The sequence below is a fragment of the Mus caroli genome, chromosome 7 (genome assembly GCF_900094665.2).
Source record: "Mus caroli chromosome 7, CAROLI_EIJ_v1.1, whole genome shotgun sequence".
Taxonomy (NCBI): domain Eukaryota; kingdom Metazoa; phylum Chordata; class Mammalia; order Rodentia; family Muridae; genus Mus; species Mus caroli.
Window position 1 is genome coordinate 130,179,748 of NC_034576.1, and position 8,070 is coordinate 130,187,817.

The following is an 8,070-nucleotide window of genomic DNA, read 5'->3' on the forward strand; positions in this document are numbered from 1 at the left end:
AATGCTTACCCTTGTTCTCCTTTAGTCATCTCTCTGTCTCTCTTCTCTCTCTCTCTCTCTCTCTCTCTCTCTCTCTCTCTCTCTCTCTCTCTCTCTCATGTGTATGGTATGTCCATGAATGTACATATACATGCATGGGCATGTAGGTACACATGAGTTTGTGGGAACACATGCATATGTCCTTGTGAAGGCTAGCTGAAAGTGTTAGGTGTCTGTCTCTATTGTTTTCTACCTTATATATTGGAGCAGGGCCTCTCACTTGAACTCAGAGATCATTAATTTGACTATTCTAGTTAGCCACCTTGCTCCAGGATCCCCTGTCTCCACCTCCTGAGCTCTGGGCTTACAGGCAGGGCACCGTGCCCATCCAGCCTTCACGTGCCCTCTGGAGATCTGATCACCAGGCCTCATACTTGTCAGCAAAGTGTGAAACTCACTGTGCACCCCAGCCCCTCTCTTTCTACCACTCACCTCATCCCGATTTTCTTCTTCTTTTCCATAGGCTGGTTTCTTCAAACGTCAGTACAAGGAGATGTTGGAGGAAGCAAATGGACAGTTTGTCTCAGAAAACGGGACCCCAACTCCCCAGGTTGCCCAGTGAGAACTTCCCTCCCCATCTTCTTTGAACCCGCCCATCTGAGAGGTATTCCAGATCTTGTACTCTCCTCTAAGTCAGCCCCAATGGTAAAGGAGCATTCTGCAATAGGATTCCTAGGACCAGACCAACTTTGCTCTTTGTGTCTTAACTTGGAAGGGCCATTGTCTGGTCAAAACTTTATCTAGAAACTTGGAACACAGGGTCTCTGCTATGGCCCAGAGAACTTCTGTAGGAATTTCTACCCAGGAACACATAGTCAGCTTGTGGCCCCTTGTTTCGTTGGCCTCTAACGAGCTTTCTGTGATGAAGAATGAAAGCAGCCATTCATCCTTGTCTACCCCAGTGCCTCCCGTCTACTTTCACAATGTTGGAATTGAGTTCTATCTCAAGGAGGGGAGCTTCAGCTAGCCCTGGATGGTCCATGCTTCCATGTTATCCTCATTTCTAATAAAGTATTGTTAACACCAGGTTGTAGCTTTTCTTGGAGATGTTTAATCCCAGCTTTCTCAAATTGAATTAGCAAGGAAACATCTGGGCAACATCTGGGCAATGTAGTTGATGGAACTGGATTCTAGCATCAGCGTTGCTAGTTGGGAAGAACTGTCCTATTGCCTTGGGCAGGGGACATTGCTCTAGTAGAGTTCTAGGTCAGAAAAGGCCTATGCCAATTTGCTGTGAGCCTTTTTTTGGGAGGACATAAGCAAACATCTGTTTGCCCAAGGTAGAGCATGGATAAGAGACCCAAGAAACTATTCCACCCAAGTCTTGTCTAGAAAGCAAATGAGGGAGCTTGCAGCCCAGTTCCAGCCTGGTTTTCCCATGCCTTACAGCCATCATGTGGTATCTCCAGCAGTAGAAACTTCCCATTGAGTTCTAACAGGCAACTAAGGCAGTGGCAATAGATTTTATGGCTTTGGGGCAGCGGGAACCTCTTTGACTACTGACTCTTAGGGAAGTAAGCCATTTTATGGCTCCCAGGAATGGCTTTCCCCACAAATGCAGTGTGCCTTCATTTAAACCTGTTAACTGCAGTTTCACTGTTATTTTAAATGCTGTCCTGAGTCTAGAGGCATTCGAGGATTAGCATTATATAAGGAGGCATTTTTCCCTCCCTGTCTCCAGCCTGTCTTTGTGGTGGGTATGGATAATGTAGACTCATGGCTGGTTTTGCTGCTAAGACCAGGAGACTGTAGAGTGCTCAGCATTAAACAGGACATTTATGTCACCCTTTTCAAGGCTGAGGGGACATTACAGAAGAAGGAGTGGAAAGGATGTTAGAGCTGAACAGCAGAGAGGAGGGTTGTGAAAGGCTATCTTAAGGCATTTGTGAACAGCTGCAGTTGTCCGCATAGGGCCTGCACAAAACCGAACTAGTAAATACTCAGAGAAGGTGCCCTGCCCTACTTAGAGGAGCGAATGACATTCCAAGGCTGCTGGAAGAGAAGTCATTGTCTTTAGGATGTCTCCACACCTCGGTGGATAGCTCTATACCAGTGCCCATGCACTTGCCTTGGTTTAAACCAAGTGGGTCACAAACCAAGACCAAAAAAACAAAACAAAACAAAACCACATAAAAGTAGGGTGGGACTTGTGGGACTGGTGGGTTGGTTGGGTGAATAAGAAGATGAAGAGATGAGTAGAATTGAGGTATAATGCGGCCCCTGGCGTATGTACCCCACACCTTCTCCACACTGGAAGGCCTGGCCCATGCAGCTTGTGCATCAACTTTGCCTGCTGAGTTCCCCAGCCCTCACTGCTCTTGTGTTATCTCTACACTTGCAAGCCTAACTCCCGTCCAGCAGCTCATGCAGTTGCTGTGCCAGACCTAGATCTTCTCTTAGTCTTTTCTCTCACTCTACTCACCAACCTATAGATGCACTCTCCACCAGGGACACCACAGCCACCACACCTGCTAAGAATCCAGACTGAGTAACACTAACCAAAGAATAGAACACTGGCCCAGAAAAGACAAGACAAGATAACAACACCAAGAAACACCTCAAACATCCTAATTCCAGATACCGAGACTATTGGGAGCACAAAGGTCTTTGTGCTCACTCACAGAGAAACCTAGGGAAACCAGGGGTGTTAAACACACAAGGGTTGTCTCTTAAAAGGGAGAGATGTATAACCTGTTTTCTGCAGGGAATGGAGGTGGCCAATAGCCTGCTGACTTCTGATTTATTTGTATGGCCAGGTCACATTTGGCTCCCTCAGTTCCCACAAGCAGCACTGAAGGTGGTTAATATAGACCCAGGTGACTCTGCATGATATGCATTATGGAAACCATACCAGATCCTCCCTGGGGCCCTTAAGATAACACATGTAGCCTAATCTATAGAACCTATCTTCATGGAGGAAGTGACATGTACTTTGAGAAAAGTTTAGATGTAATTATGCACCATTGTGACCATGAGACTGTGTTACACCAGGAAACATTTTCCCAAAGTGTACTGCACTTACATATGTGGAAGCCTAAAATAAACTCTCCGGTGTCAGACGCTAGATGTTTGAACCAACACAGGCTACTGAGCTGTGCTGAACTGGGTTTCCTTCTTGCCTCACAAGGATCATTGCTCTGCTGGCCTTGGTGGTCACAGAGACCCTCATACTAGTGTGTACACACACACAAACACACACACACACACACACACACCAGTAACAACCAAAACCTTACTTGAACAGCTAAGACAACATGCCTCCACGGGAATCCAGTAACCCCACTGCAGTGGGCCTGCAAAATGTGATATAACTGAAGCACAAGAAAATGACTTCAAAATAGCAGGTACGGATATGTCCAAGGGCTGTCAAGAGGATATGACTAAATCTCTCAATGAAGATTGTAAAGACACAAACAGTTGAAGTAATGAAGACATTTCAAGGCACGAAAGTAGAATTTAACAAAAAGATAGAGTCACTAAAGAAAACCCAAACTGCAATAAAACTGGAAATGAAAAATCTGGGATGTCAGACAAAAACCTCAGAGGTAAATCTCATATTAGTAACTTAACAGCATATCTGAAAACTCTAGACAACAAGTAGAAATAAAATTAAGAAGAGTAGACAGAAAGAAATAATCAAGCCCATGGCTGAAATAAGTAAAATAGAATTAAAAAAAAAAAAGAATCGAGGAAACAGACAAGTTAGTTCTTTGAGAAAATCAGTAAGATTGATAAACTCTTAGCCAAATTAACTAAAAGACACAGAGAAAAGATTCAAATTAATAATGAGATGAACAGGGGGGAATATCAGATACCAAGAAAATCCAGAGACTCACAAAGACATACTTTAAAAGCTGTTGGAAGGCCTGCTCGGGCGCGGGCTCGCTCGCCAGCTGTCCTGCGGGCATACACCCCGGGCCCTGGGAAATGCAGTTATCAAAACTAGCTTCAGAAGAGAGAAGGCTAACAATGGAAAACACTGGGAAAGTTACCAGAAAGCTGTCATTCTCAGTGCCAGGCTCAGATGTCACAGGTTAAAGAAACTCTTCCCCGGAATTGGAAAGACCGGAAGCACCATGATGGACTCTGAAGCGCATGAGAAGAGGCCCCCAATGTTGAACTTTTCGAACCAGGACTTGTCACCTCACATTGCAGGCGTGGGGGACATGAAGCATTACTTGTGTGGCTACTGCGCAGCCTTCAACAACGTGGCAATCACTTACCCGGTTCAGAAGATCCTCTTCCGGCAGCAGCTGTACGGCATCAAAACCCGGGATGCAGTCCTGCAGCTGAGGAAGGATGGGTTCCGCAACTTGTACCGCGGAATCCTACCCTCACTGATGCAGAAGACGACCACGCTGGCACTTATGTTTGGTCTGTATGAGGACCTGTCGCACCTGCTCCACAAGCACGTGAGCAGTGCTCCCGAGTTTGCCACCCGAAGTGTGGCGGCGCTGCTCGTCCGGACAACGGAAGCCATTCTCACTCCATTCGAAAGGGTTCAGACTTGGCGTCAGGACCACAAACATCAGGATAAGTTCACAACCACTTACCAGGCCTTCAGGGCGCTCAGATGCCATGGGATTGCAGAGTATTACCGAGGCATGGTGCCCATCCTTTTTCGAAATGGGTTTAGCAATGTCCTTTTTTGTTTGTTTGTTTGGCCTTCGAGGGTCCATTAAGGAGCGTCTGCCTACTGCCACTACATACAGCGCCCATCTGGTTAACGACTTCATCTGTGGAGGTGTACTCGGGGCCATGCTGGGCTTCTTAAGCTTCCCCGTTAACGTTGTCAAAGCTCGAATACAGTCTCAGATTGGCGGGCCATTCCATTCTCTCAGTTCAAGACTATCTGGATAGAGCGGGACAGGAAGCTGATCAATCTCTTCAGAGGTGCACATCTGAATTACCACCGCTCTCTCATCTCCTGGGGAATAATCAATGCCACTTACGAGTTTTTGTTAAAGATTGTATGATGAAGTTATTACGTGAGATGTTATTCTCATCTAACTAGACCTAAGGAAAATGCAATTTGGCTTTGATCCTAATTGGCTTAAGTACAGTTTGGTGTCCAAGACCAAGCCATAACTTGCAGACAGAGCATTGACAAGAACAGAGTCCAGGTCTCAGTGGGCAAGTGTCAGGGTTCGGGTGTGGTCATTACTCCAGAGCTTTAGGCTGTTGCCCGGGAACCAGCCTGCACCTGGCCGCTGAGAGAGTTCTTTTCCTCCGGGGCTGTGGCCTCCGCAGCCAGAGCACAGGCTCCGCTCCCAGCCCGGGGCTTCTCAGGCTCAGTCTTACCTCATTTACTTTGTCTCTGCTCTTAAGAGGGTCATCGTCATTAGGGCCCAGCTCTGCAAGGAGGACTGGAGCAGAGGTGCCACTCAGTGTCATGCCTGTAGCTCCATGATGAATGGTTGGGGCTAGCTTTGAAATAAGTGCTGTTGAGATAGCCGCGATCCAAACTTTCTGTTCACATTTGATAGAATTGAACAGCTAGTGAAAGCATCCATTTTGCTGTTTGGCTTTGAACACTTTCTGTTTAATTCTGAGTCTGACTTTAAGCCCTTCCAGAATGTCCTTGGACTGTTTTTACTGAATTCATTGCCAAAAGATAGGGTGCCCTAGTTAAATTCCGTTGTGTGCTTCATCGTGGTAAGCTGGTCACTGCAGGCTCTGCTATTCTGCTTGCTTCTTTGTGCTACTGCTGTCGACAGCCAACCAGTGAGGACACTGTCCCTTGTGAATAGTAACTGTCATGTCTGTCCTGCTCTCTGGTACTGGACTTTAAACAAATAAACACTTCCATAAAGTTTTATTTTGGGAGTTTTAATATAACCCCAGGTTGTCTCTTTTTCTGGTTTCTCAGTGCTACAGAGTGAGCTGAGAGTGGAGGGTGCTTCCCCTCTGGCCTTCCGTCTCTTTCTCTGGGAAGAAAGATTTCAGGGTTCTGGTACTCAGGAGCCCAGTTGCCACTGTGCCGTTTAGGAATGTCTGCCCTAAGTAGCAGCACTGACTTCTGGTCAGGTAGGATCCAACTGGCAGGAACCAGGCCAAGGAGTCACATAGTTATTTTGTGGGTAAATGCTGCAACGGAAATACCACCAGTCTGGGAAGTAGCTTAGAATTTTCAGGAAGCTGTCTGTGAACACCACCGGTCAGCTTGGTTCCCAGGAGTTGACATAAGCAAGTCAGTTTCTTTCTTTCTTTTTTTTTTTTTTTTTTTAAATAGTGCTAGGGATTGAACCCAGGGCCTTGTACAACCTAGGCAAATGCTATCCCACTACACTCCAGCCTTCCCAGTTTTGGTTTTACTTGGTTTTATTTTATTTTGAGACAGATTCTCAACATGTAGCCCAGGCTGGTCTTGAACTCTCCTGGCTCTGTCTTCTGAGTGTTGGGATTAAAGGTGTGAGCTGCCGTACCTGGCATCCCCAGTCCTTAAGGATAGGTTCATTCCCTCCCTCCCTCCCTCTTTCCTTCCTTCCTTTCTTTTTTTCCAGAGCTGAGGACCTAACCCAGGGCCTTGCACTTGCTAGGCAAGAGCTCTACCACTGAGCTAAGTCCCCAACCCCAAAGATAGGTTTCTTACTAAGTTTTTCATCTCTGGGTAATTGCATACAAGCGTGTGTGTGTGTGTGTGTGTGTGTGTGTGTGTGTGTGTGTACACCTATGTACCTATAAACTGAAATCAGACCCTCAGCTGCAGTTTGAGAAAAGTGTCTGGGGAAGGTAATCCAAAGCAGCTCTTTAACCACCGAAGCTGGCTACATAAAGCTACCATCACCCAGCTGTAACAGTTGGGGTGGCAGTAACGGAGGTCAGCGGCTTTGGAGAGACACTGGTGGAAGTGCAGTGCGGACATTAAGGGGCAAATGTGAGGACTCGGCAGACAAGAATTTGTCCGAGGTAGATCTGAGTGCTACTGCCTTCAGTTACAATTTGAAGGTGAGAACTCTCAGAAGCGAGAGATGGCGCCTTGGGTCCTGACCCCTGTGTCCGCGTGCAGCATTGCCCAGATGCAGCACAGGGGAGGGGATTAACCAGGGAGTATACTTTAATGTTTGTTTGTTTGTTTGTTTGTTTGTTTTTCAAGGCAGGATTTCTCTGTGTAGCCCTGGCTATCCTGGAACTCACTCTGTAAACCAGGCTGGCCTTGAACTCAGAAATCCACCTGCCTCTGCCTCTGCCTCCCAAGTGCTGGGATTAAAGGCGTGTGCCACCACTGCCCGGCCCAGGATTATACTTGGTCTTGTTTTCTTTACACTCCGCACAGGTGGCGTAAGTGTCGGCTGTAAAGCGCTCCTGTGAGGGCCACCAGGCTGTTAAGGGCAAGGCTCTGGCTTTGCTGACTTAATTATGTGACATTTTAAAGCAAGATTAAACTTCCTAATGCTTTTTAACTTTTAAACACTTTGCCACCCTTAGAGCTCTTCAAGACTGGATTGCAGTGTATTACAGAGGTGGCTCTGTCTCTGATAAATTTAAGTTTGACAAAAATAAAATCAGACCTTGTAATCCACTTTGAACTTTTACGTCAGAATGTAATTAATAGTCTTAACTAGTGCGGTGATATTTTTTAAAGGCAAAAAAGTCTAAAGAACTCTCTGAAAAGCTTTAAAGTGGCCTTTGTGTTATATGTGTGGCATGGGTGGCTCATGAGTGCAGGACACGAGTGTCCCATGTGTCCTGTCTGATACCACCAGAAAGAAACCTACGAGTTTTGCATTTAACACACCAGTGCTGTAAACCCTCAAGACTGTAGCAGAGTCAACACAGCCTTTGCATTGTGGCAAATTGGGGTTTTGCTTCCTTTGTGGTTAGAGAGAGATGTTTGTGCCTATCAACGTTTACCTGTGGTTGGTCATATAATCACTTGCTATATATTGTGACCCTGTGCAATGAAGCAGAATTGTACATACATAGCTATATTTGAGTACCTGAAATTCCTAAGCTCAATGACAATATAGATAAACTTGTAAGGTTTACAGGGCTGGCCTCGTGTAAGTGGTTAATAGAGAGTGAACCCTG

General features: G+C 46.2%; 1 pseudogene; it reads left to right on the top strand.

Annotated features, from left to right (window-relative positions):
* The first annotated feature begins 4,115 nt into the window (after positions 1-4,115).
* On the top strand, positions 4,116-5,352 carry LOC110299472 (annotated as a pseudogene).
* The last annotated feature ends 2,718 nt before the right edge of the window (positions 5,353-8,070 follow it).